Here is a 26,605-nt window from a genome sequence, read left to right as displayed (position 1 = left end):
TGGTAGAGAGACTAATGGTGCCTTAAAGATGTTCACGTCCTAATCCCTGAGCTTATGAAGAGGTTACCTCAGGTGGCAAGAGGGACCTTGCAGACTTGATTAAGGATTTTGAAATGGGAAAATATGCCTGATCATTTAGGTGGGACCCAAAGTAATTAAGGGTCAGAAAAAAAGATGTGAGGGATATGCTTTAAAGATGGAAGAAGGGGCCATAAGCCAAAGAATGCAGGCTGGAAAAGCAAGGAAATGGGTTTTCCAAGAGCCTCCAGGAAGAATGCACAGCTGACACCCCAGATTTCAGCTCCATAAGACCCACTTCTGACCCCCAACACAGTAAGATAGATAATAAATTCTCATTTTAGGGGCACCTCAGTGGCTCAGTGGGTTAAAGCCTCTCCCTTCAGCTCAGGTCATGATCCCAGGGTCCTGGGATTGAGCCCCGCATTGGGCTTTCTGTTCAGCAGGGAGCCTGCTTCCCTTCCTCTCTCTCTGCCTGCCTCTCTGCCTACTTGTGATCTCTGTCTGTCAAATAAATAAAATCTTTTTTAAAAAATTCACATTTTAGGTCACTGAATTTGTGGTAACTTATCAAAATAGGAAACTAACCTAGAGAGCTTGTGACCAAGGCCCAAGATAGCTAGCACACAGCCTGGTAGTCAGGAGGAAACCAATCTCTCATCCAAAGGGAGTAACAGGGCCATTAAGAGCACTGGCCTTCAAGGCGGATAGGCCGGGTTCAAATCCCAGCTCTGCTACATTACACAATGTCTCAGAACCCCAGCTCCGTGTCCATTAAATGGGAGTATTAATATCCACCTTTGCCCAGGACGGTTGTGAAGATGAAATACAAGCACGCAGGTAAAGTGCTCAGCACAGTGCCCAGGACACCGGAAAGCCTGGATACCTAATAGCGGAACTAATTCTCATTCCCACCACCGTAGCCACCTCCCACCACTGCAGTTACTACCACCGTTCCTGTGACTATTTCTGCCCCCACTACTCCTACCACTGGCAGCAACGGCAAGAGACAGATCTGTGGCTGAAGAGTCGAGCAGGTGCCACAAGCGGGGAGGAGGGAGGCTGAGATTCAGAAGGGTCAGAGGGTGGAAGTGGCCACTTCAAACTGCTAGTTGAGATGGACTTTGGCCTGAGGGCACTTGAGGCTAGATGTCTGTTTCTGGGGGTGCAGCCTTCTGGCTCCAAGACCCTGACTCAGAATCACCGGCCAAGGCCTTCCATTTGTGTTTCTGTCTGGTCCATCCTCCTTGTTTCCAGGCCTGGAGCTAGGGGAGCACCAGAGGCATGCAGCAGCGTCAAAGAGCCCAGAGTTCAAGGCCTGCTCCTCTCCTCTGGAAGACAAACCAGGACCCTGAACCCAAGTACACATTCATTTCTTCATGGTATTTCCCAGTTGAGAAAACAGGTCAGATAGCAAAAGAATGTGCAGGCAATGTACAAACCCCTCCTCCTCATCTCTGTAATTCTCTCCCTCCATACTTCTTTTCTTTGAATGTGCAGAAAGGCACCAGGTGGCTTTCCCCTAAGACACGGGGTTTGATGAGCAACACACTAAGGCGGTATGTGGTAGCTATTTTTAGCATACCCTACCACCCAGTGTGGTGGTTAAGAATCTTCCTCAGAGCGAGAGAAAACCTAGCCTCACACTCTGGCTTTGTCACTTTTTAGCCGTGTGGCCTTGTGTGGTCTACATTCCATAACTTCTCTAAGCCTCGATTTCCTTGTCTTTAAAAACCACTAAATTGGAGATACCTTCTAGAACTTTTATAAAGAGAAAGATGGTGATCCGTATATGGTACTCAGCACACAGCCTGGACTTCAGCAATTACTGGGGAGATAAAAGTGATGATTGTTGTTGTTAGTATTGCTGTCGTGTTACTGTCATTTTCAGAAAAAGCTTCAACTCCAGACTGGAGGGAGTCCCAAATCTAGGTAGCAACTTGGCTTTACTTCTCCATGTTGTCACAGCAGCCTGAGACCACATGCTTGGCAAGGACCAGGAGGTCAGGCAGCCTGAGGATCTTGCTGGTAGGTTCAGCTAGGCACAGCTCTAAGAGACAAGGAAGAGATGTTGACAGGTTCCAGATATGCTCCACAGCTGTTGTAGGGGGATTGGGGCTGTCTGTCCCATAAAACCATGAAAAATACACACACACAACACACACACACACACACACACACACACACACACACGTCTCTCCTATGAAGCCATTAAAAAAATGTTGCTGGGAAACTGGCTTCTCAATTCTTGTGTCTTTGGACAAAAGGGTTGAATTAGTGAGCAGGCTAATTTTAGTCATGACTGAGAAAAACATACCTGAGCAATCATGATGCCCCAAGTTTAACTCAAACAGGGTGACTGGGAGCAAATTTTCCCAGGGTACAAACAGGACATAGAGAATGAGTCCAATGACAATTTTGAAACAGCTTTGGACTCATGGCTCTGGAACTTCAACAGTGAGACAAGCAATCTCCTTCTCACTATATCCTTTGAGAAGGTAATTTGGCTGTTGGTGTCAAAGGGTTTTTTTCCTTTGGGCTTGATAAATCTATCTCTGAGACTCTATTCCAAACAAATAATCCACAAGCTTAGGAAGGGTTGTATGAGTGTGGTTGTTCATTGCCTCTTTGCGTATAAGACTCAAAAGATGGAAACATCCTAAATATCAGCCTAAAGGTCTAACAGTAGAGGGCTGGTTAAATGAACCGCAGCATATTTATCTGGTGGAATATTAGACGGCCATTGCTAATGAGAATCGCAAAGTCCCTGCAGCAGCACAGGAAAAGCCTTCTGGTCTATATCAAGTGAAAGAGTCAGACACAGAATGGTAAGAGCATAACCGTGTGAAAGACTAAATAGGAAAATTTGATTGGGAAGAGTTACAGAGATGTTATTAGTGATGATGTTAGGAAGATGGAGGAACTGTGGGGGACATTTTTGGTACATGCTCCAAGTTTTAAACTTTATAGTTATATAACTTGTCATGGTAGGCAGAATGACCACCCAGAGCTTCCCCAGAAAGCCTCCCCCAGAGATTCCAGAAGGAACATAGCCCTACCAGCACCTGGTTTTTAGCCCAGTGAGATCTATTTTGGACTTCTGACCCCCAGAATTATGAGATAAGAAGGTTGTTGGTTTAGGCCACTATATTTGTGGTGATAGGAAATGAATATATGTAATAAAATTAAATTGTCTAATGTATATAACAAAAAATTAATTCCCTAAACTGCCATTTATTACAGAAGTGTGTCATCAAATAGAGTGGAATCATTATATATTTTCTTTACACTGATGATATTCTCTTGAATGAGGAAGAGGCTTAATTAGTAGCACTGGCTTTGGAACATGCAGACCAGAATTTGCATCTCAGCCCCTCAGCTGTGTGACCTTGACTCATAAGTTCCTAGAAGACTGCTTTGATCTTTTAACCTACCTAACTTGTGGACTGAGATATAATCATTTTCAACTGCATTGGGCCTTGAGAGGATAGAACTGGTTTTTTTTTTTTCCTTAAATCATTTTTTTTGAAATTTTAAAATTTCAAAAATTTAAATTTTTGAAGTTATAACATTTTTGAAATTATAAAAATAATATAATATTACAAACAAAACTGAAAATATAGAGGGAAACTCCCATAATTCCTTTACCTTAACACAATAACTCTTCCATGCCTTTTCTTCTCATCTTTTTTCATATGCACATTGTGTCAGTCCGGACTCAGTTTCAAGTAACTAAAACTCAACTCAAAATAGCTCAAGTTAAAAAAAGAGGTTTTTTGGTTCGATAACTGGGAAGTGCCCTGGCTTTTGAAACGGCAAGGTTCATGTGCTCGGGTGATAGGAAGTTCCTGTATCTCTCCAGGCACTGGCTCTGCTTTCTTCTGTGTAGCTTCAGCATCCAAGGGGCTCTCTCTTTGTGGGGTGAAGAATGGTTAATAGCATGAAGAGGTTTCTGTGGTCCTGACAACTCTTCATTCCAGAGGAAAATAAAGTAGCCACATGCCAAATATCATGCTGAGACTCTGACTGGCCTGCCATCCATCTCATGCACTTGGACAAACCAGTGTGGGTAGGGGAAGGGGGTGTTGTGATGGTCTAGGCCTGCCCTACATGACCACTCCTGCAGGCAGGGATTAGAAGGAACAGGGTGGTTGCCATACAACTGAGGGGAAGGGCAGTTAACAGACAGGATATGACAGGGAATGCAAAAACAGGAGCCGTCCTCTATCCATATTTTATAACATGAATAATTTGTATTTCATTCCTAAGTCTTTTTTTTAAAGATTTTATTTTTAAGTAATCTCTATACCCAATGTGGGGCTCAGACTCACATGGCTGAGATCAAGAGCTCTACGGTCCACCAACTGAGCCTGCCAGACACCCCCATTCCAAAGTCTTCACAACGATCATTTTAATAGATTTTGGTTTGCAGTGTACCATATTTTGCCTAACCTCTGTTAAATAGTGTTGGCTGGGGGGTGACTGGGTGGCTCAGTGGGTTAAAGCCTCTGCCTTCAGCTCTGGTCCTGATCTCAGGGTCCTGGGATCGAGCCCCACATTGGGCTCTCTGCTCAGGAGGGAGCCTGCTTCCCCCTCCCTCTCTGCCTGCCTCTCTGCCTACTTGTGATCTCTCTCTGTCAAATAATTTTAAAAAATCTTTAAAAAATATATATAAATAAAAAATAAATAGTGTTGGCTACTTGGATTGTTATAAAAATTCCTTTATTATGAATAATGATATCATGAACCTTTTTGTGTAAATTTTTAACTCTGAAGTTTAGATTATTTCTGTAAAACAGATTCCCAAAAGAGGGTTTGCTGGGTTAAAGGTGGCAAATTGATTTCCAGGAGGGCTGAACAAATGCCTAGGAAATGGTGCAGCTGCTTTAACTGAGAGGTAGAGCTGGGCTCCCTCCCAGGCCTTGCACGGGGGAGGCGAGTTGACAGGATACCACAGACTGCTATGCCCCGAGGCCATGACCAAAGCAACAACAGGAAGTACACTTACCCAGCTTAAAACCAAGAAAAAAATGCAAACTCACTTGTAATTAGGGAAATGCACATTAGAGCCATCTTTCATCCATTAGGTTGGTAAAACTTGAAAACACTGATGACAAATGGTGCTTGTGAGCCTGGGGAAAGAGGCACCCTTATCATCAGCTAATAGAGAGGGCAGTTAGGACAGATTTTGGGGAAGTAGTCTGGCCACATGGCTAAGACCAATCTGAAAACACCTCCATTGCATCACAGAATTGCCATTTCTTTCGTGGTGGGAACATTTAAGATCTACTCTTGTAGCAACTTTCCAAAATATAGTAAAGTATCATTAAGGGCATCTGGGTGGCTCGGCAAGTTAAGCATCAGACTCTTTTTTTTTTTTTTTTTAAGATTTATTTATTTGACAGAGAGAGAGAGCGAGCACAGGCAGGCAGAGGCAGAGGAAGAAGCAGGCTCCCCAACCAGCAAGGAGCCCGATGTGGACTTGATCCCAGGACACTGGGATCATGACCTGAGCTGAAGGCAGCCACTTAACCGACTGAGCCACCCAGGTGTCCCAAGCATCAGACTCTTGATTTCAGCTCAGGTCATGATCTCCTGGGTCCTGAGATTGAGCCCCACATCTGGCTCTGGCTAAGCAGGGTCTGCTTGACATTCTCCCTGCCTTCCCTCTGCTCCTCCCCCTACTTGCTCTCTCTCTTTCTCTCTCTCTCTCAAAATAAATAAGTGAATCTTAAAAGAAAAAGAATACAGTACAGCAGAATTAACTATAGTCACCATGCTGTCCATCAGATTTCTGGAATTTACTTATGTTCTAAATGGAAGTTTGTGCTCTTTGACCAACATCTCTCCAAATCCCCTGGTAACCACTTTCACTTTCTGTTTCTAAGAGGCTTTTTTAGATTCCACATATAAGTGATATCATACCATATTTGTCTTTCTTCCTTCCTCCCTTTCTTTTTCTTTTTTTAAAGTAAGCTCTATCCCCAACATGGGGCTTGAATTCACCATCCCAAGATCAAGAGTCACATGTTCTATGGACTGAGCCAGCCAGGTGCCCCCAAATTTGTCCTTCTACAACCATTTTATTTCATTTAGCACAATGTCCTCAAGGTCAAGCTATATCATTGCAAGTGGCAGCATTTCCTTCCTTCCCATGAGTGAATAATATTGTAATATTTAAGAATATCAGATCAGCCCATTGTACACCTTATGTTTACACAACATTATATGTCAATTATATTTCAATAGAGCTGCAAAAAATTGATCTCAGAGTCTCATGTTTGTGAATCTGTTCAACAAAAGCAAGGTACTGAGTCTATTTCCTGGCAGTGTTGGTTTCTCTTTCTTCACAGGTTATAGCTTCCTGCATGAGCTAGAGCTATCAGGTGTCTTTGGCCTTTGGGGTGCCATACCCACCTTTGCCTTAAATAGCTAAGTAGTCGATGTGGAGCATGGCAGAGGTGGCTATCTCCAGTGGTTATTTCCCCTTCTTGCTTTTAGTAATAGATCCCACAGAGCCTATGACCACCCCGCCTCCCTTACAGCTAGGTGTGGCTATATGAATATGTTTTGGCCAAGATGAGATGCGTGGAAGGGAAGTCTGCAAACACCAACTGTAGAACAATCAGATTTGTTCACCTGGAAACTTCGGCCTCTGAGAGATACCAGTGAATATCTTCTGGTCTCTTGAACTGAGAAGAAAGAGAATTGGGACCTCTAGGATAGCTGCTTTCTGCTGCAAGAAGAACAGAGAAACAAGGAGAGATGGTTTGCAAAGAAAGGCAATGCAAACCAAGAGGCAGGATGGGGACACTGTGAAGTCTGAGGGGATTCAGAGCCCCTGTGCCAGTCCTGGCTCTCATTCCTCATGAATGAAGTCATACTGTATCGCCCGCGCCCCGCAAGGACGACAAGACGCCCTGGTTCGGATGCATCTTCTCTCTCTTTATTTCTGCAAGTCTACACACTTATATACGCTTACATGACCAATCAGCGAGCAGGGTACAGGAGGGAGCGAATCAGGCTGTGCACCTAAACGAACAACTTCGCTAGCAACCAATGCTGTTTACTTCCTCTTTGGGCGTTCCACTTAGTCTCACGAGGCAATCCTAACCTGGCAACTAGCCAGGCGCCATCTTTTAATGGCGGAGGCCACCCTGGCCAGGGGCCTGCCTCCAACAACACTGCTCCTGTGCTTGGGTCCTTTTAATAGAGTCCCCATTTTCCTTCAGCTAATTTGAACAATTTTTCTGTCATTTGCAAAAAGGGGGGACTTTATAAAGATAGAGCCTTCCAGAATAACCCTTTCTTTGGCAGAGGCTAGCCAATAAGGTGTGGCGGGAAAATTTACTGAGATGATGTATTTTGCTTTTGCAGTTGTGTAAGAATTAGAATAACAGCCATTTGTTTATTTATTCTTGGGATTTTCCCTCTCTCTTCTGAAAAGATAGACAGGCTTCGGGGTTTCCTGCCTCAGAGGAACTTTGAGCTACAGGGGTGTGAGAAGTTACTTAAGGTAGTCTGCTGCCCTAGGTTCGATTTCCAAAAGTTTGAGTTCCCTGGGACGATTATTCAGGAGGAAGGGAGAGAGGTTCTAGGAAGGGTGGGTAGAAGCTGAGACAGTGTAGAGAGAGTCCTTGAGATAGGAGAGGGATACAAGTCTGTAGGTTCTGTGACCTTTGAGAACTTATAACCTAACTTGGCTTATCTCAAGAAGATTCCAGAGCTCCAGAGGGGACCAGAAGCCCCGTGCATCCAGAAAGTTTGAATCCTGGTTTTCTGTGCCTTTATGTCATTTCCTGACCATAAAACTTTATTTATAAAAACAGGAGAAGTCTGTACAGATTCAGCCCACATAACAAGGGTTTGCTAACTCTTAAATCAAAATATCTTCACTTACCAGCCCTCAGTGCATTAATAGATGTGGGTCTTACACATCACTGGATTTTAAAAAAAAAAATTTTTTTTTTTAAGAGAGAGAGAGAACAAGTGGGGAGGAGGATCAGAGAGAGAGGGAGAAGCAGGGACCCTGGGGCTCCATCCCATGATACTGAGATCATCACCCAAGCTGAAGGCAGAAGCCTAACCCACTAAGCCACCCAGGTGCTCCATTCAGTGTATTTTAACATCATAAAAAGTAAGACAACCAGGCACTGTGTGCCTCCTATGGTCTTGCTAAAGACTCCTTATAGTCTTGTCAAAAGACCCAACCTGAGTCTAATTCAGTCTATGGAAGCAGCTACATATTTGCAGGAAATATAGGGCACAGAGAAACATGTTGAAAATCAGCAAAATCTGGACTGTGGGAAGCTGTATGAGTCAAAAAGATTCTTCAACAGATTGGGTAAAGTGACAGGATAGAAGGAGGAGATTCAAGTTGAAAGAGATTTAGGGTTGTATTGTTTTGGAGAAGAGTGGGCAGCACTAAACTCCAGTTTGGGGATGTATGTATTATTGGGTGAGTATTATAAAAATCAAGGTCTGGACAGTGTTGCATTTTTTTTCAAGATTTTATTGATTTATTTGACAGAAAGATCACAAGTAGGTAGAGTGGCAGGCAGAGGGAGAGAGAAAAGCAGGCTCCCCACTAAGCAGGGAGTCCCTGAAGTGAGTGTCAGTCCCAGGACCCCAGCGGAAGGCAGATGCTTAACCAACTGAGCCACCCAGGCGCTCCAGCAGGGTTTTTTTTGCTTTTGTTTTGTTTTGTTTTTATCATGCAGGTCACCTTACCAGTGCTGATCCGGAAATTTCAGACTGACCTTTAAAAGGTCACATTCCTAAGGATTGTAATTAAATCTTGGTTTGCTGTCATGGTGGGGGCAAATGACTCCACTTAGGACTTTTTAAACAAAGACCATGATAACCTTGTTTGATTACCAGCATCCAGGCATTTCTGAAGCTTGATACAGCCATGGAATGTTCATTTGTATGAACCAAGAAATCCCTTTTTATTTACACTGCTTTGGTTTGTAACCAAGAGTTCATCCCTGTATCTGTAGATCTTTGAAAAGCTGGTATATATTTCTCAAGATATTGCTGGTTTTATTGGAATTTTGGTGATTGCTTCAACTATCTGTGGTAACTCGCATTCATTGCCACAGGCAAACCTGTTCTTCATTCTCCAGATGGTCTTGAAAGCTTTATTCCATATTTCATAATGGTGGAGTCCATTATCATTCACTAAGGTATGGTTCATTCTGACCTTGTTTGAAAATTGGCAGAGCTTACTGAAGGAGGGGATGGGAAGGAATGTTCAATCAAAAGGGAATAAAAACCCCACCACTGGGAATAGTTAGTGCATTTGTTGGGGTAAATCAAGACTAAAAGAAGTAGTGGACATTCCTGTGTTTCGAAGATCATTCTTTCACCCATTCACCCTATATTTATTGATTTTCAGGCACTGAACGTGATAGCCCCAGTCCCTGAGCTCAGGAAACTCATAGCTGGGGTTGGTGGGGTGGGATGAAGAGCTAAGTGGTACAATCTGAAGAGCTCCTGGGGGCTTATTTGTCTTTTTTTTTTTTTTAATATTTTTTATTTATTTATCAGAGAGAGAGGGGGGGAGAGAGCGAGCACACACAGACAGAATGGCAGGCAGAGGGAGAAGCAGGCTCCCTGCCGAGCAAGGAGCCCGATGCGGCACTCGATCCCAGGACGCTGGGATCATGACCTGAGCCGAAGGCAGCCGCCCAACCAACTGAGCCACCCAGGCGTCCCGGCTTATTTGTCTTTGGTTTGATTCATTCCCCATTCTAGCTTCTGAAATTTCCATCATATGAGTTATTCTTTTTTTTTTTTTTTAAGATTTTTATTTATTTATTTGACAGACAGAGATCACAAGTAGGCAGAGAGGCAGGCAGAGAGAGAGAGGAGGGAAGCAGGCTCCCTGGTGAGCAGAGAGCCCGATGCGGGACTCGATCCCAGGACCCTGGGATCATGACCTAAGCTGAAGGCAGAAGCTTTAACCCACTGAGCCACCCAGGTGCCCCCATATGAGTTATCCTTAATATTATTGCAATACTCCCAGGAGGTCCCATTTAGAATGAAAAATGTATTTAAAATGTGTTAACTAGGGGCGCCTGGGTAGTTAAGTTGGTTAAGTGTCTGCCTTTGGTCATGATCCCCGGGTCCTGCTCAGTGAGGAGCCTGGGTCTTCCTCTATCCTCCTATCTGCCCTCCCCTATGCCCCGCTCCTGTATTCTCTCTCTGTCAAATAAATAAATAACATCTTTAAAAACAATAATAAAATTAGTTAACTAGAGGGACTTTAGGACACACTATCACTATGGTGAAGAGTAGGAGAGGATTTTTTTTTTTTTTGAAATAAGCTCTATACCCAGCGTGTGGCTTGAACTCACCATCCTAAGACAAGAGTCAGATGTTCTATGGCCTGAGCCAGCCAGGAACCCCAGGACAGAGGGATTTTGATAAGAAGACAGTCTTTGGAAAGAATCTGCAGCCCTGGCCAGCCAGGAAGTATTATCTAAGGTAAGGGAAGGAGATGACAGTGGGAGAAAAGGTAGGTTAAAGAGGAGTTGAGAAATTCCTACTATTTCACCAGTTTTCTCAGGTTCTGGTGGTACCCATGCCTTGAATATCTTTCCCTGGTAAGAAAGTGGGACTTATTTTGTATTCTAGTCTTTGAAGGCAGATGTATCTGTGTTTGACCCCAGCCTTGCTACTTACTAGAAAGTACCAAATTACTTCTAAACTCAGCCTCAGTTTCCGTATCTGTATAAGACACTATTCACAGATGGTGGCTGGGGGGTGGGGGAGGGTGGGGAGTAAAAGATACTTATGTATATAAAGAGCTCAGCCCAGAGCCCAAGCACATTGGTTTTTATCAGTGAATGTTAGTTCCTGTACTTGGTTGAAAAATCCCAGTCATTTGACAGCGTTTAGATCAAAAAGACAAGAAATTTCAAATGATTCTTTACATTAGCTTTATAGATGACTTTTTGGAGAGGTGGGGAGAAAGAGAGAAAGAAAGACTGACCTAGCCCAATCTCCTTCAGTTGACATTTTCACAATCACATTTGTTAATATCCTACTTTCTATTTATTTTGTAGTATTTCTCTTCCTGGCCTATTTTAGCCCCTAAGTCAGACCCCAACTAACCCTCTCTATATCAGAGACAAGGGGTCATAGAATTCTTCCCTTCCATTATCTATTTTTTTCAAAGTAACAGCTTTGGGTACCTAAGACAATCAGGAAATAAGAGGAATTTCCTTTTCTGGACAACAAATAATTAAAAATAATGATATATTGAGTCCTGGCTATGCACCAGGCAAATGAGCTCTGCATCTTACATGGTTTCTTTAATGCTTCTTTAATGTTTACAACCACCAGGTGAGTGGTGATTATTATCTCAGATCTATAGGGCCCTATAGGGTTGTTCTGAAGTTTAAATGAAATAATGTTTGAAAAGTGCTTATAACATCTAGATTCAACAGAGGTTAGCTGTCACGATTACTGTTACTTTTCAGTGAGGAAACTGAGGCTCCCACTAGTTAAGATACCCACCTAAAGTCAACCAGCTACAAGGCCAAAGAAGGATCCCATGTCTCACTGTCATTAGAGTGGATGTGAGAGAGCCATCATGATTCACAACATCTTGACTGAAATGACAAAACATTAATCAATTTGAACAACAACAAAATTTTCAACCCCATTTTAACCTCATAGTCCAGTGAACGTTCATCCTAATTTTGAGCCAACACATCCCCACCACTGCCCCAGAGCCCCCCCATTAAAAAGTCCCTTTTACAGATGCTAAATTCGCTTCTTACCATCTCCCAGAGCACGGTCTTACAATTCTGGCTTCCCAGATCCATCCCCCACTTTTTCTCAGATGTGAGTGAGTTCTATGGTGTACATCTACCACGTGCCGGCCCTTTCTCTTGGCCCCTTGGATTGTTGTAGGGATGAGTATTGATCTAAGCCTGGCCAATCAGTACTTTCTCCCCGCCCAGGATTTCTCTTAATTTACCTAAAAATGGTTATTGCATTGTAAGCCTAAGGGAGGGAATTTGTTAGTGCCGCTTAGATGGGCTTTGTCCTGGTATATGTGATATTTAGAATGTGGACTTCAAGTGGAAGCCCTGGGAACCCTGGAGGGCTTGCATTAGGAGTGTTAGTACCTTTCTAGTGGTAGAAATAGTCAGATGCAAAACTTGGGAGTGCCGTATTTCCAGATATATGAAGAAAGCCAGTCTTGGGGCACATGACTGGCTTAGTTGGAAGAGCATGCAACTCTTGACCTCAGGGTTGTGAGATCGAGTCCTACACTGGGTGTAGAGGTTATTAAAATAAGTAAATAAACTAAAAAAACCCCAGAAAACCCTAGTCTTGTTAGAAACTGAAGCCAGTACAGTAAGGGAAGCAAGGAAAGAGCAAGGGGATTCTAGTGAGGCTGAATGAAGTTCCTTGTTCCAAAATTCCTGAAGCCACATTTCATCTGTCTCCCCACCTCCTACCTTTTAGTTTCACTCTTCAACCCTTTCTTAGATTCCTACAGCTAATTCTTCTCCTGCCCTTTCGCCCAAGCAAGTTCAGGTTGGGTTTCTGACCCTTGCAACCAACAAATCTGGATAACCTATGTATCACATAGCCACAATGAGACTGGACTCCCTGCTAATCCTGATCACATTTCTGCTTGTGCTGTTCTTTGTGCCTAGAATGTTCCTTGTTCCCACATGTCCAAAACCCAACCACTTCAAGGCCTCATTTCTCATGCACTCTCTCTGATCCAACCTGCAGGAACTAACCTATCCCTTCTCTAAGCTACCGGATCCTTTAAAGGAGAGGTTACCTTACCGTGCTCAGAACTTTCTAACTTCTGTTATAATTTAAATATACACCCTATCTACTATTTTCTTTCCAGAACAAAGAGGTGTCTTGTTCATCTTGTTCCCACTGTGCTACCACAATGTCTGGCATGGGTAGATGTTAGTTCCCTTCTCTTTCTCCTTCTCATTGTAGGCACACTTTCTTCCCGTAGCTTCATTTGCTTTCCCCAGTACCAACATTCTATTTCCTGCTGCTGAGTGAGAAAATGTTCATCTGTATCTGCCCCAGGCAATTGTGTTTTGATGAAAGAACACCAACAAACTGTTGTAAGAAGAGTTTAATTTACCTAAAAATGGATATTGCATTGTAAGCCTAAGGAACCAGGGAGGGAAGTTGTTAGTGCCACTTAGATGGGCTTTGTCCTGGTATATGTGATATTTCATTTAGAATGTGGACTTCAAGTGGGAGCCCTGGGAACCCTGGAAGGCTTGCTTTCAGCAAGAAGGGACTCCATTTCCAAAAGAACCACCTGCCAATCTTGTGGTTCTAGTTTCCCAGCTTCCTTTCTAACCTCTTTGGCAGATCCATTATTTGTTAACATTAGGGAGAAAAGAGGTAATGAGTGTGTTCTCATATGTAGATATATTTAAAAAATTCTAAGCAACGTTTGTGGCTTGGAGGCTGGTGTTTTGAGAATACATTATTAGCAGAATATGTAAATTTTTATATTAGCTGTCAGCTTCCCTCTCAAATTCTACCACCTGGATGAAGTTCTCTCTGACCCGAAATCTACATTCCCTTTTCTGAGTTCTGAGGATATCTTTTTGCACTTTCTTTTAGGTTGCGTCATATGCTTTTTACTGACTGCTGTTTTGTGTGTGTGTGTGTGTTTGTGGTTTTTTTTTTTGCAGGTCTTTGTCTTCCAGAATAAATTTAATTGGTTTTGGGTTTGGCCAATTTTAAATCTTAGCTGTACCCAGAGAAAATTACAATGGTTACACTTTGTTTAAAGGATGAGGTATTCCAGAGGACCTATTAAAATACCTATCATGCATCTATAAATATCCAGTTACAATAAACATCTTGCCCTTCCTTTATATCCTGCTGCTTTGGGGGAACAATAGGGTAAACAAGTTTCAGAAGCTGGGCACCCAACTTTACAATTTTGCTCATTCAACCGATGAAAAATATACAGGAATAGAATCCACATTGTTGGTCTTTGAAAAATGAATGAAAAATATACAGGAATAGAATCCACATTGTTGGTCTTTCATTTTTAGAACCCTAGAGTGCATGGACCTACTTTGTACAGCCTATTGTTCTGGCATGGTGTCTTATACACAGTAGGCTCTGAGAAATGATTGAATGATGTGTACATTCTTTTAGAGTTTCTTTGCAGGGTAACATGATTGAGAATAAAGTACTAATAGTCATCTCAGTCTTTTTGTAAAGAAATGGATAATAATAAAGATATTACCACAGTTTGGAAAAGTCTCTTGGCCTCTGATCTGCAGTATTACCCAGATCAGAAAGACTGGCTGAAAGGGACAACTGGGGACCAACTATGTGAGATAGAATGCATTCTCTTTTCTCTGGTATTTAAACACAATCTGTAAGAACAAAATGTTTCCAATTAAGATACCACTGATTTTTTCCTTCCATTAATTCCATTTTTCTTCCAAGCAAATGGGTGTATATAATGACTCCACATCAAAGAGTCTTTTCTAATGGTTAAAGAGATGTGAGTTTTATTGGAACAAAGCAGAATTCACAAGCCACAACAGAGCAACTTGTCAAAGTTATTTTATACTTGATTTACACATCATTCTTCATGAACTGGGCTGGTTCCTCATTGTATGCGCTGTCTTTCCAAAACTCCTTCCCCAAGAATGTTTCAGCTCTTTCTCCTTCCTCTTGCTCAATCCTTTCCCCCATGCTCTTGTCACTTACATTCTCCTCACATGGTATTCTAATGATCTATTTTCTCCCTTTCACCTCCTGTTAGACCAGAAGCTCCTTGAGGGCAGGTTATTAAAGCTCCTTCAACTGCGTATATTTGGAGCCTTGCAAAAGGGCCTGATCTGTTAGAAGAATGAATGATAACAATGCCTCACATTTATATGGCACTTTAGACTTATAAAGCACTTTCCTATGTTACTCGACTTCCATGACAGTCTGAGGTAGGCAGGAAACCTATTATCATCCCTATTTACAGATCTGAGAAGAGGTTCAGAAAGGCTGTGTGACCTAAGGGCAAATATACTGTAATTTCAGGAGACACAGGACTCATCACTATGGATTCCTGCTCTAGAGTCGTTTTTTTTTTTTTTTAAGATTTTATTTATTTATTTGACAGAGAGAAATCACAAGTAGATGGAGAGGCAGGCAGAGAGAGGGGGGGGGGGAAGCAGGCTTCCCGCTGAGCAGAGAGCCCGATGTGGGACTCAATCCCAGGACCCTGAGATCATGACCTGAGCCGAAGGCAGCGGCTTAACCCACTGAGCCACCCAGGCGCCCCATAGAGTCCTTTTTTTTTTTTTTTAACATTGAAGCTGTTTGTTTTCTGAACTATGTGGCAAAGGCAAAACAAACTTATTCCTTGGATTCTTTTCACTTTCTGCCTCCACACTTTACTTCTCTCTGGGGTCTTTTCACTTCCGACTTAGCCCTACTGAGATACTGAAACTGAAAGACACCATAATAAAAATCTTTTTGCTCCTTTTCCTGCTTCTACTCATATGTATGTATGTGTATACATAGATATATGTGTGTGTATATATATATATATATAGTACATGGTGTATGTGTATATATATATGGTATATGGTGTAAATATGTATATGTGTGTGTATGTATATATATATATATATATATATATATGACTACATGAATGTGTCTATATAATTTAAAAATTTTTTTCATTTTTAAGTTGGCTCCACACCTGACTGACCTGGTGCTTGAACTCACATTCTCAAGATCAAGAGTCACTTTCTCCACTGACTGAGCCAGCTGGGTGCCCCTCCTGCTTCTATTCTTGCTAGGACCTGCACCACCACTTTACAAACATCTCATAACGCAAATAGTCTATGTCTTCCTTGTAAGGGACAAGGGGTTAATGATTTCTTTAGAATAGATTACATCTAAGGAAGGGCCAGGTGAGAATGACCACAGGAAGCTATCACCTGCTTATTCCAGACCACTGGTGCTTAGACATCTCAACTCCAAGACCCCCTGGCTCCAAGGAATAACACCTGGGCCCTTGCCTTTGTTCTAATGGGTTCTTGAATGCCTGAGATGGCATGTACAGGAGACTACCATCCTTTATAAAAACCGCGGATCCTGAACAGATGTCTGGAGAGACTTTCCTTTCCTCTCTGAGTCTCTCAGATACTCTTTCTGTACCTTCCCTCTATACCTTCAATAAACTTTACTTTAACCTTCTGCTGATTCACATTTGACTTCTATCTTGCACACAGGCAGGGATTCTCTTAGCTAGTCCTGTGGGATGTCCTGTGGGTCCTTGGGCCATCACTACTTTTAATTTAGGAGCCACATATTTCTTATATGCAGTTGAAAGATGAAAAATATATACTCTTCTGTTGATTCTCCAGTGCCCCTCTGCCAGGGACCTCCTGGCTGAGATGTGGGATTGTAGCATATGTGGCAAGAGATGGGGATGATGTGTATGTGTGGGAAAAGATGTAGCTGATTGGCATGGCCACAGTGTGCTGCTCAGAGGACTTTCAGGACAAGTGCCAGCAATGCTGAGCCCTGGGTTCCCTCTATCACCCCCTCCCAACTCCAACATTTTTCTCTAGGGAAAATCTGGATAAAATGAACTGGTAGAGTGGGGGAGAATGATACAGTAAGACTCCAACAGATGTTGATTTAAATATTAAAGAGTGTTGGGGCGCATGGGTGTCTCAGTTCATTAAGCCTCTCCCTCTAGGTTTTGGCTCAGGTCTTGATCTCTAGTCATAATCTCAGGGCTTTGAGATTGAACTCCTTGTCCAGCTCCACACTCAGCATGGAGTCTGGCTGACATTCCCTACCTCTCTCTCTGTCCCTCTGTGGGTCTCTCCCTGGGCTCATACACATGTGCTCTTTCTCCCTCTCTCTCAAATAAGTAAATAAATAAAATCTTAAAAATATATTAAAGAGTGTGTTAGAAAACGGGTGGAATGGTCAAGGTGAGGGTGAAAAGTCAATTCTTATTTGCTGACATTAACTGCATTTGATAATTGTGTGCAGTTGAACTCAATCATCCAATTGTTCAGTTCTCCTTTGCACACGGCTCTGAGGGTGGAAGCTAAAGAAAGGAGGAACTCTCTCTGATGGCTTTTAAAATAAGCAGTCTTTTTCTTTCTTCTTCTTCTTTTTAAAAGATTTTATTTATTTGTTTGACAGAGATCACAAGTAGGCAGAGAGGCAGGCAGAGAGAGAGAGAGGAGAGAGGAGCAGAGAGCCTGATGTGGGGCGCAATTCCAGGACCCTGAGAAAATGACCTGAGCCGAAGACAGAGGCTTTAACCCTCTGAGCCACCCAGGCGCCCCACAGAGTCTTTTTCTTGAAAAAGAATGGGCAAAAACAGTAGTTTTGTAAATCCAAGATATGTGGAATGTCATGGGATGCGAGTGGCACAGATGCCTATCTCATCAGCAAGTTAAAATGAGAATAACAAGGGAACTTATTGGCCTTGTCTTAGCTTCACATGCAATACCCAAATCATAAAGCACTAGCATCAATGACATAACTCCACATATACCCACTCCCTCACATCTAGTTACCAGAAATAGATAACATATTTCATATGCAGAAACTTAAAAGACATATAATGAGGCCTACCACTTAATGAGTAATTAGTATGTGCCAGGAACTTTATATATATTTTACAGGAACCCTGTGATAATAAGAACTAACATTATAAGTTAACAGATAAGGACAGAGGTTTAGGGAGATCAAGCAACGTGCCCAAGGTCATGTACCACTTAAGTGGAACTCCAGAATTCTCACCTCTGTCTGATACTGGGCTTGGGCTAAACTGCATCATCTATGTCCAATTTAACCACTGGCAAGCACTCCCTCTTCTGCCTGTATCATAATTTTTACATGGACTCCTCCTATGCCCCCAATTAGATTGTGAGCTTGTGGAGGGCAGAGACCGGCTCTAGATCCTCACTCAGTTACACAGTAACTCAGTACAATATATTTAACGATGGACATCAGGAAGATGGCTAGAAATGTGGGAGTCCAGAACTAAGAAAAGATACAGAAGGGAGAAGACAGGAATATTCTTTCAATCATTTAACGAGCACCTAGACCAGTGTTAGGAGCTGCGCGTACAGCGATGACCAAGCCAGTTAGCGTTCCCACCCTTCACAGGACGTCTTTGGGAAGGTCCAGGTCATGATCATGGATTAGGTCACCTAAACGGCAATTTACCTTGGTGTTCCTCAGAGGGGTGGCAGGCCCCAGCGTCTGCAGGGTTCTAGCAGTCCTGCAGAGCAAAGACACGAGTAAGATAGAAGTGTGTCAAGTGTATGATTGTACTTGACAGACCAGAAGTCTAGGGCCGGGTGTGAAGGGAGATAAACAGGCGCACAGCACCCGGCGTGCGTCCGAGATAAAGGGGTGTGGCCGCCCCGCCTCTGCTGCCAGCTTTTCCACGCGTCGCTTCGTTTCGCAGCATCAGGACTGCGGGAGGCGGGGGTCTTCTTCGCCCACTATGGGGAAAACCGGGAGCCCTGGATGGCCCCTAACTCCTCACCGGCCTTTGTGAAACGTCTCCAATTGTGCCTCATAAGCGGAGTCCGGCCCCCGCGGACGGACGGGTCTGTCTGGACGCCGCAAGGGCTGAAAGGTGAGGACCGCGCGTCCCTAGATTCTAAGTCAACAACACCCCCCTCCCAACCCCCGCCATTAATTCTCCTTTCCTTTTCTCCTCCTCCCGCAACCCAGCTCTGGCGCTCCTCCCCCAGCCCTTCTAGCCTCCCGCGCGGGGCCTGGGGGGGGCGGGGCGAGCGATCAAGACTGCGCGAGAGTTTCGCCCAAATCCCGCGAGACTTGCCTGCTGCCGCTGCCGCCGCCTCTTACGTCTTTCCCTTTGACAAGTCGCCGCTGCTGCAGCAAAAATAAAGGACGCGGCCGCCGCAGCCGCTGCCGAGCCGGGCTCGGGTCGCCGGAGCCGCGCCCCACCCCCGCCAGCTCCGGAGTCGCGAATGGTAACGCCTCTTCTGCCCTCCTGGTCGCCTGTGCGTGCGACCCACGGGCCAGGCAAGGCCGGCCAGGGCTGTTCCCGGGCCGCGGCCGAGCAGGGGGCCGCCGGGGTCCTTGGTGGGCGGCAGGCAGAGGCCTGAGAGAACCCTCCCGGCGCGGTGCGGGGCCTCGGGCCTCAAAGGCCTCCGGCAGCCTGAGCGCCTACAGAGCCGCCTTAGAAGCCGAGCCGCTCGCCTGGAGGGGTAGAGGGACCCGCCCCTCCGCCGGCTTGCTGTACTTCCCCCTCGGGGGTCGGGTCTCTGACCTTCTCCCCCATCCCTTTATCCGGTAACGAGGGTCCCTCCCTGGCCGGGGCTAGGGTCGGGGAGCAGCGGCCCGACTCTTGCGGGAGAGCCGCGACCCCCGTGCCCTCCCGTCGCCCACCACCTTTTGAGGGGTGGAGATTGGGACGACGTGTCTTTATCCTTTCCTCTGCTTTTGGGTGGGGGCAACTCATCATCAGGTAAACCTTTCTCCAAATTACCTTACCTGCCTCGGTAAAATAACCATTTATAAAACCTGTGCTACCAGGAAGGGGAGACGAGATGCATTGTTTAGTCTCTGGGTAAGATGAGGATGATGATGACAAGAGCTGTCCCAGGCAACATGGTGAAACCTTTTCTGTGATGAGTGGTAGATTCTTGGGAGACACGGAGGACCGGAGCTGGTACCACCTTTCCCAGGAGGTTATGTAAAAGAAACGCTGTCCAGCCCAGCGAGCTGTGAGCAGGGACAGATTTGCCTTACTTTTAAAATAATGTCTGTAGTTAGTAGAAAATATGGATAATCAGAATTAAAGAAATACCAAATCTGAACTCATTCTTGTAATTACATTCCCAGAGATAGCATTTCATGGTTACCATTTTGGTGTGTTTCCTAACAGACACTTCATTTTTTCAGATAGTCCTTGGCTCATTGTTGATTGGGACTTCCCCCGTTCTATGTATGTTTCAAAATGATTTGTTTTATTTGAGTTACTTTGGCCCTGTCTGCTTGTATGTAGTACATAAGTGTTTTTTAGTTTTTCCTGTGGTGGGCGCTGAAAGGGAGAAGTGTTTGTTGAAGGCAAACTATGATTATTCACAGTGGGAAGAAGAAACCTGTTTACCTTTAGGTTTTATAACATTGATTTCCATTGGTTATTTTTAGATCAGCGTGGTTATCTGACACTTTGTTATAGTGCCTTTGTGATTGGGATGGGATGGATACCTGCCTTTGATTATGTAGGTTTCTGTGGTGTGAGTTTTTACAAGCAAAATTGGGTGTCCTAGGTGTCTGTTTCTATGTATGCAAACATATGCACCTATACATGGGTTTATCTTACAAGTGAGTTAAAATGTATTATTTTAGAAAAGAAAGCATTAGGTAGGGCAAAGAATAGTTTTGTAATATTTCTCCCAAATTATATGACGGGATTATATTGCAGAATGAAACATCTAGAGAGGTTAGAAATCTGGCAGCTTTTAAAAAATAGGATAGTATCATTTTTCTTGGGTTGTCATTGTAATGGATTAGATGGCCTATTAAGGCCTTTTGTAATTCTAAACTTTTATGAATTTTGCCTTTCCTAAGTTTCTCTTATCACTTTGCTTCTTAAATTTCTAGTCATGCTGTTTATACGTGACACTTTCCCATTCATTTGCTGGTCATGTATTCCACTCCCAATGCAGACATCCTGGTGGTGCATGAGGAGAAAGCAAATGTAAATGGGTCATTTTGTTTAGTAATATAAACATTTTCTGCAAATCTTATTTGATGAAAGGAATTTCAGAGACTATGTTCTTGATTGGGCTGGATTGGTTAGTAGAGGAGATAAATAATAAATAGCAAATTCTAATGTCTCAAGCATTTTTTCCCAAAAGAGACAAAATTACTCCCTTCTGGTATTAAAAAAGAAAAAGGAGAGACTCAATATATTAAACAGTTGATCTTTTAAAATTCAGATTTTTAGTAAAATAACGATAATGAAGACTTTGTGGTTTGGTGTGCGGCAAGAAGTTTGTGTTAGGATAAAAGCAAATTGACTTGTGAAACAAATTTTGAATTTCATAGTTGAACAACTATGTAATAATAACTGAAAAACTTACTATAACCTGTTAAAGAGAATTTTTTAAATTGTAAATAAGACTTTGGCTTAACAGACAAATGAAATGTGTTATAGGCACATACTGCAGATTATCATGATGTTGAAAAAAATTAAATTGGTCACATCACTTAAAAAGAAGTTTGCAAAGTAAAGTCAACAGTAGCTAGCAAATTTTTTTTGACCAAAAGAAACTGTAAGGGAACGTAAAGTAGCTAATTTACTTTTTAGATGTCAGATACGATTTTTATGATTTTAGTTTTTTCTGCTGTTACTGGGCCCTCTAAATTAATAGAATATTAAATTACAGATGAGATCCCTGAGGAAGGAAATATGACAGTTGGGTAAGATGATCAAGTGATGGATTTTATTATTTATTTTCAACTGTTTATTTTGAAATAATGTTAGACTTACAGAACTGTTGCAAAGATAGTGCAGAAATTTCCTACATAATATTCTTCTACATCATCTCCTGATGTTGATACCATAACATAGTACAATGATCAAAACCAGGATGTTAACTAGACTACAGACTTCATTGCAGTTTCACAAGTTTTACCCCTTATGTCTTTTTTCTGTTCCACAACCTACTTCAGTGCATTTAGTGTGGTATTCTCATTTCCTCCAATCTGTGATATCCCTCAGTTTGTCCTTGCTTTCATGATCTTCACATTTTTGATGAGTACTGTCAATTAATTTGTAGAATTTTTCTCATTTTGGGTTTGTCTGATGTTTTCCCCATGACTTGGTTGAAGTTATATATGTTTGCAAGAAAACCACACATGATGTGTCCTCAGTGCATCATTTTAGAGGGTACGTGGTGTTGGTATGTCTTACTGCTAGTGATGTTTTAACTTGATTACTTTGTTAAGGTGACCTTTACCTTGTTTTCCACTGTAAAGTTACTGTTCTTCCTTTTGATACATATTATAGGGAAGATACTTTGAGACTATGCAGATATACTGTTTCTCCTCAAACTTTCTCCTGCTGATTTTAGCATGCCTTGATCTTGTCTGGAGCAGTTATTGTGGTGTTTACCTAATGGTGATTTATATTTTCCTCTATTTTTAAAAACACATTATTGGAATTTTTCTGTTAGGAAGAGATACCTCTTCCTCATTTGTTTATTCAGTTACTTATTTATGTAATTATAATCTCATGGGTATTTGTTTTATTCTACATGTTGTAACCCAATAGTACTTTTTTATTCTCAACTTATTCCAGCTTTGGCCATTAAGAGCCTTTTCAAGTTGGCCTTCACTCTCTTTTGGACACTTCCTTATATTCTGGTATCATAGGCTATTTCTTGCTCATCTTGTATCTTTCCTTGTACCAGTCCTAGAATCAACAGCTTGTCTAAGGAACTCTATTGGAAAATAGAATTTAAATCAAGATCTGGCTGCTAGGTGTACTCACTGGGGGTGTCATTGCACGTAGGCCCTCAGAGGATAGTGCTAGGAAATATAGGTATAATACCAACCCTCCCATACATACAAGTGCGCACACACACGTTTATTTATATATTTATCTTTCTATATATATTAAATATATAGAGTTCATATTGATAGATTCTAGTCTAATATGACACCATAAGGTTCATTCTAACCTTTACTGACTTCTTATTTGTATCACTTTTTCTAATAGTGAAAACCTGGATCTCGTTGTCTGTAGACACTAGATCATATAGATAATAGATTATATCCCATTTGCTTACTTTTATAGTGCACATCAAGTAGGTACTGATTGCTAACCCATTACCCTTATGAGAAACATATTTTTCTAATTAGAGTATAGGTTTTTTTTTTTTTTTTTTTTTTTTTTTTTTTTTTTTCTTTAACCTCATGGTATCTAGTCAAAATATTATTTTCCTAAGATATTAGGTTAGTTCATTTTTCCAAAACTTTCCCTTTAGAGTTATGTTATTCATCTGTAATGCAGTTTGGTTCTTTTCCTTTCTTTCTTTCTTTTTTTTTTTTTTTTCCCCAGTTTGGTTCTTTTCTTACTCTTTGTATTCCATTCCATTCCAATCCTGGTTGATTTGATTATTTATTTATTTAGGTATATGAAACATTACCATGACTAAATACTACTACGTAAAATGATATAGTTAGAGAAATGTCACTCCTTATTACTACTACTTGATTCCCACCTTCATCCCCTTTTCCTCATCTGTTTTTCTTACCCTTTAGGTAACTAGTCTCTTCGGTTTTTTTTTTTTTTTTTTTTTTTTTTTTTTTTCATTTTAAAGCTTTTATCTATTTATTTGCCAGAGATCACAGGTAGGCAGAGAGGCAAGCAGAGAGAGAGAGGAGGAAGCAGGCCCCCGCTGAGCAGAGAGCCTGATGCAGGCCTCCATCCCAGGACCCTGGGATCATGACCTGAGCCGAAGGCAGAGGCTCCAACCCACTGAGCCACCCAGGTGCCCCGCGTCTTTGGTTTTTTGGTTAATCCTTCTATTATTTCTTTTGCACAAATGAACAGATTGTGTGTGTTTTGTTATATTCCTTCTTTTTTTTTTTTTATCATTTATTTATTTATTTATTTGATTTATTTGACAGACAGAGATCACAAGTAGGCAGAGAGGCAGGTGGAGAGAGAGGAGGAAGCAGGCTCCCTGATGAGCAGAGAGCCTGATTCGGGGCTCTATCCCAGGATCCCCGGATCATGACCTGAGTCGAAGGCAGAGGCTTCAACTCACTGAGCCACCAAGGCGCCCCTCTCATACAATTTTAATTGAGATACAGTTCACATACCACAAAACTTTCCCTTCTAAAGTGTACCAGTTCGTTGATTTTTTTTGTGTATTCACATGATTGTGCAGCCATTACCACTAATTCAAGAATTATTTTTACCACTCCAGAAAGAAACCCTGTATGCATTAGCAGTCATTTCCCCTTCCACCTTCCTTAGCCCAGGTTAACCACTAATCTGCTTTATGTTTGTATGAATTTGTCTATTCTGAACATTTCATGTGAATGGAATCATATAATATGTTGACTTTTATGCCTGACTTCTTTCACTTAGCATAATTTTTCAGTGTTCATCCATGGAGCATATATCTGTAACCCATTTCTTTTTTTGGCTGAGTGATACTCCAGTATATGCATATATCACATTTTATTCTCATTTGATGGACATTTGGTTTTCCATTTTTTGGCTACAGTGAATAATATTGCTATGAACATTCATGTACAAGTTTTTGTGTGGATGTATATTTTCAGTTCCTTGGGTATATACCTAGGCATAGAATTGCTGGGTTGTATGGTAACTCTCTGTTTAACTTTCTGAGGAACTGCACAACTGTTTGCTTTTTCCTTTATTTCTTATGTGAGAAGTAGCATCTTATAGATACTCTTTTGCACTTTAATTTTTTTACTTATTGGAAATCACTGGATGTCCTGGAAATCACTCCAAATTAGTTTATTCTTCTTGTTAGATAGATAGTCTAACTTCTTTTTTACAGCTGTACAGCACTCCACTCTGTGGATCTATCCTAATTTATTCAACCATTCTTCTATGTATGTACATTTAGGTAATTTCCTGTATTTTGCAGTTATAAACAGTATTGCAGTAACTGGCCTGTCCATATGTATTGTTAGAGGTGTATCTCCAAGGTAGATTTCTCTAAGTGGGATTGCTGGGTCAAAAGTTGAGCATGCAGGAGTCCCTCTATGTCTATAGTTTCTCTTTCTATAGTTTCACTTACTGGTGGTCAACAGTGGTCAGAGCAGATGATCCTCCTCCTAAGGTATAGTCAGAAAGAAGGTCACTGGTAGCCTAATGCTACATCTCAGTGCCTAAGTCATTCATCTCATTGATCTCATTATGTAGGCATTTTATCCTCTCACATCATCATAAGATTGAGTATAATAAAATATTTTGAGAGACCACATTCACATAACCTTTTTTTTTTTTTTTTTTTTAGTAGGCTCCACATCCAAAGTGGGGCTTGAACTCACGACCTTGAGATGAAGAGTTTCATGCCTGAGCCAGCCAGGCGTGGGTAACTTTTATTACAGTATATAGTTGACCTTTGAACAACATGAGTTTGAACTGCCTAGGTCCACACAATACTGTAAATGTATTTTCTCTTCCTTATGATTTTCTAGTAACATTTTCTTTTCTCCTGCTTACTTTATCATAAGAATACAATGTATAATACATACCATGTCCAAAATATGTGTTAATTGACTGTTTATGTTATCAGTAAGGCTTCTGGTTAACAGTAGGCTTTTAGTAGTTAAGTTTTTGGATAGTTAAAAGTTACATGCAAATTTTCAACTGCATGGGATATTGGTGCCCCCACCCCCTGCATTGTTCAAGGGTCAGTTATATTGTTATAATTGTCCAATTTTATTATTTTTGTTGTTAATCTCTTATTCTGCTTAATTTATAAATTAAACCTTATAATGAGTGGGTATCTGTAGGAAAAAACATACTATAAATAGGGTTTGGTATTACCAGGCATCCACTGGGGATCTTGGAACATATCCCCTTTGGATAAGGGGGAACTACTGTATATAGTTGGGTTAGATGTTACAGAAGTGTACTCATTTGCATTCCCACTGGTAATGTATGAGAATATCTGTTTTCCCCATAACCTCACCAACAGAAAATGTGTTGTGTTATTTATATTTATTTATTTATTTGTGGGAGGTGACTGATTTTTAAAAAATGCTCTGTAGTCATTTCAGTGATCTGAACCTATTGTGTAGGGGCTCTTAATGCCTGTGGTTGGTAGGTTCTTATAGCTTGGAAATTAAATAAATTGTCCATTAATATTACACTGATAGTTGTAGGTTGTTATGTGCAGGTGAAATCAATGGAATGCATTTCTGATCTAGCCAGGATTGCCCATTGAAACTTTTTGCATTCAATAGGAGTTGCTACATTGATACATAATACCCATGCACTGAAATACTTCCGGAGTTTAACAAAGGACAACTGAAATTATAAGGAGAATATTCTTTTCTCCAGAGTATGTGTGATACAATAGTTTTGGTTCATATTATATGCTAGTTACTTTCAATAGTACACAATAGTACATATTAAAATCGTGGTATAGTAGTTATTTAACCAGTAATGGCTATGTCTGGAACCTTTTATATTTCCATAAGAAAGAAGGTTAATCTTAAGGATGAAATGAAAGTTTACAGTTCTGGACTGGGGATAATCTTACCAGATTTTAGTGGGACCAAGATACTAAGGCAACATGAAAAACATCCCCATCTTAAAAGGTAGCAAGTTCTGCCCAGCTGGAAATTTAGGTTCTTTCCCAGAAAGAATACTCTTCCAAGTCTGGGGACATATTAATGAAAAAAACAAAGATTTCTTAAAGAATTTCATTAAGTATAGTTGGTACACGATATTATATTAGTTTCAGGTGTAAAATGTAGTGATTTGGTAGGTCTATATGAAAACAAAAAAATCTTGCACCAGAGGAGCTTACATTCTCGTAGT

The 26,605-nt window shown here is 41.7% G+C and overlaps 1 protein-coding gene and 1 long non-coding RNA gene across 10 annotated transcripts in view; one reads left to right on the top strand and one right to left on the bottom strand.

Annotated features, from left to right (window-relative positions):
• Window positions 1-573: 573 nt before the first annotated feature.
• Window positions 574-6,943, bottom strand: LOC101680082. The gene is made up of 3 exons (XR_001180547.2): window positions 6,658-6,943; window positions 5,061-5,150; window positions 574-2,068 (listed from the first exon to the last, which is right to left on the bottom strand). It is a non-coding gene; the product is annotated as an uncharacterized LOC101680082 (long non-coding RNA).
• Window positions 6,944-18,902: 11,959 nt separating this feature from the next.
• The window catches only part of HERC1 (HECT and RLD domain containing E3 ubiquitin protein ligase family member 1), a 186,960-nt gene continuing 179,257 nt past the window's right edge, over window positions 18,903-26,605 (top strand). For 8 of the 9 annotated variants that reach the window (XM_013059547.2, XM_013059545.2, XM_045067489.1 and 5 more), the window contains exon 1: window positions 18,903-19,028. The gene's annotated coding sequence lies outside the window, so the exon portion shown is untranslated. The remainder of the gene's footprint in view (window positions 19,029-26,605) is intronic. The other variant, XM_013059541.2, reaches the window with a different exon arrangement.

Source organism: Mustela putorius, unplaced genomic scaffold (assembly GCF_011764305.1).
Source record: "Mustela putorius furo isolate JIRA1106 unplaced genomic scaffold, ASM1176430v1.1 tig00003896_pilon_pilon_pilon, whole genome shotgun sequence".
Lineage (NCBI taxonomy): Eukaryota > Metazoa > Chordata > Mammalia > Carnivora > Mustelidae > Mustela > Mustela putorius.
This window is presented reverse-complemented; position numbering and strand designations above follow the sequence as displayed.